Source organism: Sarcophilus harrisii, chromosome 6, assembly GCF_902635505.1.
Source record: "Sarcophilus harrisii chromosome 6, mSarHar1.11, whole genome shotgun sequence".
In the NCBI taxonomy this organism is placed as follows: domain Eukaryota; kingdom Metazoa; phylum Chordata; class Mammalia; order Dasyuromorphia; family Dasyuridae; genus Sarcophilus; species Sarcophilus harrisii.
In genome coordinates, this window is record NC_045431.1 from 169,307,463 (window position 1) to 169,316,945 (window position 9,483).

At 38.3% G+C, this 9,483-nt stretch overlaps 1 long non-coding RNA gene across 1 annotated transcript; it reads left to right on the forward strand.

Annotated features, from left to right (window-relative positions):
• The first annotated feature begins 245 nt into the window (after positions 1 to 245).
• On the forward strand, positions 246 to 8,536 carry LOC116419832. The gene is made up of 3 exons (XR_004230150.1): positions 246 to 493; positions 5,730 to 5,798; positions 8,120 to 8,536. It is a non-coding gene; the product is annotated as an uncharacterized LOC116419832 (long non-coding RNA).
• Positions 8,537 to 9,483: the final 947 nt, after the last annotated feature.

Below are 9,483 nucleotides of genomic sequence, written 5' to 3' on the forward strand. Positions count from 1 at the left end.
GGGGCTGCTCCCCCCCCCGCCCCCGTCTCCTGGGCCCCTCACCCTCCCGGGCCTCCCTACCCTAGAAGGCCCGAACCGCCCAGCAACCCTGCCCACGCCCGCCCGCATTGTTCGCCTTGACACGGGATCAGCAGACACAAAGCAGCGCCGGGCGGCTGCGGAGCCGGCCCCGATCCAGGCTGGGGTGAACGAGCCAAGGGCAAGAGGTCACTTCCGAACAACTGGGCCAGAAAAGCTCACTTCCAGGGGCGGCCCCGAGGGGCGGGCCCGGGGGGGAGAGGGCTGGTCGAGGAGGAGGACCGGGGGGCTCCGGGGCTGGGCTAAGGGAGGCCACGCATTGAAGAAAGGTAGCAGACGGGAACCAGCTGGCGGGACCGGGTGCGGAGGCTGCTCGCGAGGGCTGGCCCGGGCTCCAGACCCCTTCCAGGAGCCATGTGGGGGGCCACCCAGTTTGGGAAGAACAGCTTTCCCAGGAACCGGGAATGTACAGGAGGTGGGGGCTACGGGGCCCCAGGGGGAGGATCTTCCCCACCCTTCCATAGAACTTGGCTAAGGTTGAATGCCGGACGCGTCCCTCCTACGTAGTGGCGTGGCGAATGCCCTGAGGCCCCCTGCAACCCGTGTCACTCTTACAGCATCTTCCCTGCTACTTACAGCGTTAAAATCGAGATTCTAAACCTTTTCTTACAGCATGGACCATTGGGCTGATGAAGCCTTTGGATGCTTCACAAAGTAATGTTTGTAAAATGCATTACTTGGGCATCACAAAGGAAACTACAGTGAAATAACAGATAAGAGAGACAGAGAACTGTACATTTTGAGTGATCAGAAAGGCTAAGTTTAATTAAGCTTAAAACAGACTTTTGGAACATTCTGTATGTATATATAACTATATGTATGGATGAGCACCATAATGCTATACTATGCTATATTACTAGTATACTATACTAAGTATACATTGCATGCATGTGTGTGGATACATGTGTATATATATATATATATATATATATATATATATATATATAATATACATATATTCACTATAGTTTCCTTTATAATCCATATATGTATATACATATCTACACACAGATTTACACATTTTAAACGTGTGTGTGTGCATGATGCAGATATGTGTGTAAATATTTGTTGTGTACACATATACTATACATATATGCATGTATGTCTGTGTATCATGCTTATATGTGAATAAAAACCAGTTCCTATTAAGAACCCCTTAAAGAGCTTCCTAGAGCTAATAGGTAAGTAAATTGCTCAGGGTCACATAATTGCCCTGTATGGGCAAATAACCTCACCTCCCTGAGGCTCAGCTTCCACATTTGTAAATCCTATCTGTAATACATTAGGACTGGTAAGAATGACTTCTCAGGTTCCTTCCAGCTATAGGTATAAGAATCTATTGATCTATTAGAATTCAGGGGTCCTCAAACTTTTTAAATAGGGGGCCAGTTCACTGTCCCTCAGACTGTTGGAGGGCCGGACTATAGTAAAAACAAAAACTTTGTTTTGTGAGCCTTTAAATAAAGAAATTTCATAGCCCTGGATGAGGGGGATAATGGTCCTCACCTGCGGCATCTGGCCCATAGGCCGTAGTTTGAGAACCCCTGTATTATTAGATCAATGGAACTTATCAATGAACAAATGTTGTAGGAAATAAGAGGCAACTTGATCTAGTGGAATGAATTTCAACTGGGCAGTGAAAATGATAGGAATCAAATCCTGCCTCTGATACTTACTACCTTTGATTTTGGGCAAGATACTTAACTCCTCTGGTGCCTCAATTGCCTCATCTTTAACATGAGAATGTTGAACTAGATAACCTCTAAAGTCTTTTCTAGTTCTAAAACTATGGTTCTATGATCCTGTGATGCCTAATTGTCTCTTTTCTTTTTGGCTGTTGTTCTCTGAGGCAACTTAGTGTGAACCTCCATTTGTTGCTCATTTAATTCTGTATGAGCATCTTGAAGAATTGCTGGACCTAGCATAAAGTCCTAAAGAAAGGAAACCAATGTTGAGATGTCAGCTTCTTAGAGGAAAATCAATCATTGATTGAGCTCAGTCCCTCAGGGACAACTCAATTAAATTTAAAAAAAAAAGGTTTTGAAAGTATGATTAGAATCCTAGATGCTGAAATATAAAGACCAAAAAGATACAGTTCTTGTCCTTAGGAAACTTTCATCCAGCTGGAGGTAGGAGGAGGAAATAACACATGTACCAATAAATAAATACCAAAGTGAATTGAGAAGGAAGAAAGGACCAGTGACTTGAGGGATTCATAAGAAAACTTCACAAAGAAAATGAAACAAGAAATTAATGTAATTGGAAAATGATTCTGAGGAGCAGGAATAAAGACAGAGTGATTTCCAAGCACATTGGGTGACTTAAGGAAAGACAGAGGCAGAATATCCCCCTGGAAAGTTGAAGAAGCAGCCAGCTGGCCAGTTTAGCTGCAGAAGTTCTAAGTGGGAGGAAGTCTGATACTCAATGAAATGGTGTTTCTCCTCTTCCAGTGGGAGATCAGAGACCTGGTGGGATAAAATAGCATTTTCTCCCCTTACTTCAAAAATCAAAAGATTAGTGTGTGACAGAATAACACTTTTTTGCCTCTTCTCAAGGGAAATAGGAAACAAGGCAAAAGAACTGGCCCATTGAAATGGCGGTCTCTCCCCTTTTCCCAAAAGATCCTTTTAAAAAATAGACAAGGAGGAAGAGAACCAGAAAAGAATAGTATACCAGATCCAAAGTAAGGAAGAGTGGATAAAACTAGACTGGTTATCAGGGTCAATACTTGCCAAGAAGTCATGAAAGATAAAGGACATTAAATTAGATAGTCAAAAAAATCATTGCCAAGGTGGAAGAGAGCAGTTTCAATATAATGGTATAATCAAAAACCTAATAGTAAGGGAGAAGAGTAAGGGAGAGTTTGAAATAAGAATAGACAGCTCTTCTAGGAACTTGTCTGTGAAAAAGAGGAGTGTTTTCAGAAAACTTCCACGTTAGAGGAAAGCAAAAATGTTGACAAAGATGCAGGAACCTACTTTCCATCAAAACCATACAATCTTTTGGGGGTAAGGAAATGGGAGAAGTGACACTATGCTAAGTAAGCACTAGAAATCAAGATCTTTAAGATCAGGACTATTTGATGTCTTCCTTGGTTTCTTTTTGTTTTGTGTTTTGTACATAATAACTTAATGAATCCTTTTCCACATCACTGGGAATAAGTTCGATGATTTTAGAAATACATGGAAAGACACAAAATAATGAAAATTAAATGAGCAGAACCAAAAAGAAAAAAAAAACTTATTTGCAGGGCTCCCCAAACTACGACCCACAGGCCAGATGCAGCAGTTGAGGACGATTATCCCCCTCACCCAGGACTATGAAGTTTATTTAAAGGCCCACAAAACAAAGTGTTTGTTTTTACTATAGTCTGGCCCTCCAACAGTCTGAGGGACAGTGAACTGGCCCCCTATTTGAAAAGTTTGAGGACCCCTGAATAGCAATATTGTTTTAAGAACAACTTTGAACAAATAGGTTATTTTATCTATTAGAAATGCCCAAATTAAGTATAAAGAGCATATAAAGAAAGATGCTATCTGCATCCAAAGAAAGAAATGATAGCCAAAAGCATGTATAGAATAATTTTATACATACAGATTTATTTGTGTTTAATGATAGCCATGAGGGTATGGAATAAAAAGAAATTTACAAGATAATTTTATTATATATTTGAAAGGAATAACAAGCTGTCTATAGTAGATTTGTAGTTTCATGTACAATCATCTTTTTAATTGTATTAGGTTATAAAAATGTCTGTTTTATTCTATAAATCAAAAATTAAAAAAGAATAATATAAACAATAATTAGTATGCCCCTTCAGTTACCCAAATGCCTCAATTTTGACTGTTTAGTGACCAAAATACTTTCATTCTGACCTTGTTTGAAGGAAACCTTCCTAAGATATATCATACACTTTCATGCCTTCTTCATCAGACCACAATGACTATAATCCATCACTTCCTTAATGACTCAAGGCCATCGTTTTGAACATCTGATATTGAAAAACACCCCACCGTTTGGATCAGCTCATCCCTAAAGCACATGGCCCTAGATTGCTGTCCTTTTTACACTGATACGTTTTTCAATCAATTTTCAATCTCTTGCCTCTATTTCCGCTCCATTGTGACATCTCACTGCCATCAGTATGTCCTCCAGAAGTCACCTTCCCATTGGCACAATGGGATAGAAAACTAGATTATCACGCTTGCTAGAGTTGTAGGGCGAAATAACATAATAAGCAACCCTTTCCTCTCCTATCTTACAAAACCCATGGAACTATTAGAGGCGCTAACTAGTGCAGAGCAGATAGAGAACATTGATCTTGGAATCAAAACAGCTCATCTTCCTGAGTTCAAATCCAATCTCAGATACTTACTAGCTGTGTCACTTACTAGATAAGTCACTTAACCCTGTCTGCCTCCTATTCCTGAATGAGCTAAAGAAGAAAACAGCAAGCATGTATCCTAGACTTTGTTGCAACAAGCATTTGTGTATGTGAGCAGAACACCATTTTGGTCTTAGAAAGATACAGTATTTAAATAAACTGAGATCTGAGCAGATCCCAGCAGAAAGTCCTCATAAATAGTTGTGATCAGCAGCATGCTTTCATTAAATTTTTAATGTGAACATTTATATCTCAAAAATCAGCAAATTCTACAAATCAGGGTTCGATTTATATTTTGTTCATTATCTTGACTTAAGAAAGGGATGGATGCTGATTGTGCAAACATTTGGAGAGTGAGGTAGGAGAGTTGGTTGTTAAGTATTTACTAGCACACCCTCTTACTGGCCAAAATGATTCCTCTTTAAAGAGCAAATCTTCTGATGTGGAACTCTCTCTAAACAGCTTAGCTGGTACTCAGTTCATTTTTATTCAACAAATCAGATAATGAACTGGTCCCTGTCTTCAAGGGGCTTAAATTCTACCAATGGTTTTCCATAGTCTGGCTCTGTCATATCTAACCATTGGTGGTAGTTGTTGATGATAATGACGATGATGATATTGATTTCAGTTGTGTCTGATTTTTCATGACCCCATTGGGATTTTCTTGGCAATGATGCTGGAGTGGTTTGCCACTTCTTTCTCCAGATCATTTTATAGCTCAGGAAACTGAAGTAAACCTGATTAAGTGACTTGCTCAAGGTCACCCAGCTAGTAAGTGTCTGAGGCCAGATTTGAGCTCAGGTAGCTGAATCTTCCTGATTCTAGGCACACATCCCCTGATTGGATTAAATAGTGTCTCTTCCAACTCATGCTCCTTGACCATGCTACTTACTTTCCCAAGAATGTTCTTCCTTTCCTCCTTCAGATGACAGTTGTCTGCTCTGGATTCAAATCCTTTTTAGTTTAGTAAGACTTACCAGAACTTGTGGCCCACTCTGAGAACTTGGGATCAGACTGAGATCAGTTGCTCAACCCAATGAAAGATTTTACTGGAAGGAGCATCAGTGTACAGAGCGGAGAGCCTTGGAGCCAGAAAACCTCAGCATGAGGATCAAATGAGATGGTGTGTGTATAGGCTTTTGCAAACCTTAGAAATGCAATATAAAAGGCAGCTATTATGGTTCAATGCAAAGCAATTCTGTCCCCCAAAGGGAGATACAATGAGGCTCTCAGAGGTCAATTTTGACTTACTTTTTTTTTCCTCTAGCTTTCCCAGAAGTAAAGAAGAAGGAACATGATTTCAATGTTATTGTTTTCCCTCCTACACTCTTAGAATGTAAGCTCACTATAAGTAAAGATTGCTTCACTCTTTGTACTTACTATCATAGTACCTGGCACATAGTAAACACTTAATAAATGTTGATTAATTGACAAGTTTTCACATACACTGTCTAATACCTTTAACATGATTTTTAAAAAACAAAGCTGTACCTAGGGTGGGGCAATTCGGAGCTTTTCCTCAAGGCACCAAAATTTACAGGGTGTTTCCAGAACTTGCATTCCTTCTATAGAAAGAAACAACTGAACTTAGCAGCTTGGTAGCAAGAATAATTAACTAAAACAGGAAGTTACCAGATGGTATTCCTTTCCTTTGCCTTGCTACCCCACTATCTCATATTCTATGGCAAAAGGAGCTGCATGTGGTCCCCAGAGTCTCTTTCCAGCCTCAGCTGAATTGCCCCAAGTGCAAATATTGCAAGTTATTAGCACTTATGATAACCTGGCATTCCCTAAACAATGTCACCAGGCTGGAGGCATGGAGTGGGCAGTGAAGAGTTTTCATCAGAACTGAGAGAGCTCTATGACTAATGTTCCTCTTATATACAATTCTAATTTATATTTAAAGAGAAACTCAAACAGGAAGGGGGGAGATTTAAAGAGAAAGGAATAGGGGTGAAGTTGAAAGATGAGATTCTACCTAGCTGGAAATTCTCTCTCTCTCTCTCTCTCTCTCTCTCTCTCTCTCTCTCTCTCTCTCTCTCTCCCTCTCTCTCTCTGACTTGAATTTGGTATTGGGGGATTTCTAAAGCTGCTGTCAACCAGATGGAAAAAGGGATGACAGAGATAAAAGGGGACAAAATAAACTGGCTATAGAGAGGGACTGCTTATATAATTAATGTGAAATAAGATTGAGATGAAATTGTTTAAACTGTGATTTGTGTCTATGAATGTACCCCTTCTAAGGTAGGTTTCATACTCCCCTAAAGAACAGCTCAAAGACTTAGATAAGTAGTGTGACTCGTGATTGATTGAGAGTGAAGGAAAAAAAAAGGCAAGGCCATGACAAATGAGAGAATCCTTCCATTGGAGAGGCAGGCACTGGGAGAAATCAAGCATCCTAATATGTTCTTTGATTCCCAGCGCCTGTATCTCCCACATATAGTACTAAGAACAAACACATTGGGTGAGTTAGTTTTTCCCCACAGACCCTAGATTTCTGACATCTCCCTAATAGTACACAGTGTCATCAGTCTTTCTGTCCTTCAAAGGATCTCCAAAATGGCCCTACTTATATGTTTTAGAAAAAGCTATGTTTTATTCCCTAAAATTTCCATCTTTTTCCATCAACTTGGATATCTGGTCATGGGATTGTATGGATGACTCTAATAAGTGCTTATACTTTTTCCCCTACTGACAGGATCATAGATCTATTCTCAGGAGGTACCATAATGGTCATCTCATCTGTGGAAACCTATTTTAGAAGAAAACAAAACAAAACAAAATCTTTGTTTAGAAAATATTAAGGAATACTATTTCTCTAATCTAATCTAATACCATCCCTCTGATCTTAGTTTTTCCAGACTTCCTTGTTCAGATATGGGGTAGATTTTTAAGAGGTCTTTCATAAAGAAAATGGTAATCAAAGGATGGTAAACAAAACTTAGAAAGAAAAAAGAGTACTCTACTGTGGATCTACTGTGTGGATCGCAACATAGCATTTTCACTCTTTTTGTTGTTGTTTGCTTGCATTTTATTTTCTTTCTCATTTTTTTCCTGTTTGATTTGATTTTTCTTCTGCAGTATGGTAATTGTATAAATAGATATGCATATATTGGATTTAACATATATTTCTACCATGTTTAACATATATTGGATTACTTGTCATCTGGAGGGAGCGGTTAGGAGAAGGAAGGAGAAAATTGAAACACAAGATTTTGCAAGGGTCAGTGTTGAAAAATTACCCATACATATGTTTTGAAAATAAAAAAGCTTTAATTAAAAAAAAAGACTGACAGAATGCAACAAATATTTTGAAACATGTCTTTTAGTTTTAGTCTTCATTTCCAACACAAACAGCTGTCATAAACTTTAAAAAAAGAGAAAAAAAATACTCTCTTGTCTACATCTCAACTTCTTAAAGCATGGTTCATAACTCCATATGGGATCTAAGAACTGAATATGAAGGGGTTGTAAAGTCATCAGTTATTTGATTTTTATACCAATAGATATGGGGTCATTTAAAAATGTATTTGGTGAAAAGGGATCAAGAGTAGAAAAAGTTTAAGAAGCCAGGGTCTAAATAATATTATAGCTTAGAGTCTGAAATGATAAAATATAATCATCTAAAAGCAGTTTCTTCTTCTCTGTCCTTTGAAGGAAATGGCCTGGAACCCACTCAAAGAAATTGTCATCTAGTCCATTCAAAAGAAGATCTCCCTAACACCAGATTCTCAGATATCACTCTGAAAAGAGTTTCATATACTGCTTGTGAAGAGTGGTCTCAGAGTGAATAGAATGGTGACTTGCTTACTCAATTCTTCTGGAATGTTAACGGAAAATTGTATTTTTATATATTATGATTTTTGTCCTTCGGGTTTCCTGTAAATGTTACTTAAGATTGGCTTGAGGCAGAGCCATGTTGGAGAATATGGGCAAAATCTGTCATTTTGGACATCTCTTTCTCTAAACCAGAAATGACTTTAGATATTAGATTAATGTTAAATTAACAAAATGTGTTGGTGGGGCTTTTTTTTAATTTTTTAAAGAGGTCTTTTACAAAGAAAATAGTAACCAGGAGCAGCTAAGTGGTGCAGTGGATAAAGCACCAGCCCTGAAGTCAGGAGGACCTGAGTTCAAATGTCATCTCAGACACTTAACACTTCCTAGCTATAAGATGCTGGTCAAGTCACTTAACCCTAATTGCCTCAGGAAAAAAAAAAGAAAAAGAAAAGAAAATAGTAACCAAATGATGGTAACCAAAACTTAAAAATAAAAAAATAAAAAACCTATTCCAGCTTATCTAAATCCTAGTTTCTATGGTTCACAACTCCACATGGAGTCTCATAACTGAATATGAGGGGGTCACAAAATTATGATTTGTTATCAGAATGTTTCTAATATACTTGTGTCTACAATACAAAGAGCAACATTAACTTTTTTTTCCATAAGTTCAATTCACATATTTTACAGGAAAATGAGACCTAGTTCTCTTACTCCAATTGCATTGATTTCTCCAAAGCTTTTGTCCCTTTATTCTATCAATCCTCTGGCATTTTTTTTTAATTTGAAATGGCATATTTGGCAGCTTGGAAGGGAAAGGAGATGTGGTTGGAGAAGGAAGCAGTGTTGAACAATTTTTGCTCTTCTCCATCCTCCTTTTTTGATTTAAAAGATCATAGGTTTAGGTGAGACTTTGGGACAGGAGGGCAGGAAAATTTGCTTTATATTTAAAAAAAAAAAAAAGAAAGAAAGAAAGAAAAAAGACAACTGTATTTCTCCAGCTGTGTTCAGTCCCAAGATGATACAGAAGAGACTGGTCTAATGAAGCCATCAAAAAGCACTTTATTTAAAATGGCATCATCTATCAATCTATCAATCAGTTAGGGAATAACTGAATAAGTTATGGTATATGAAAGTAATGGAATATTACTGTTCTATAAAAAAAATGATGAACAGGCTGATTTTAGGAAGTCCTGAAAAGATTTACATAAACTGATGCTGAACAAAACAAACAGAATCAC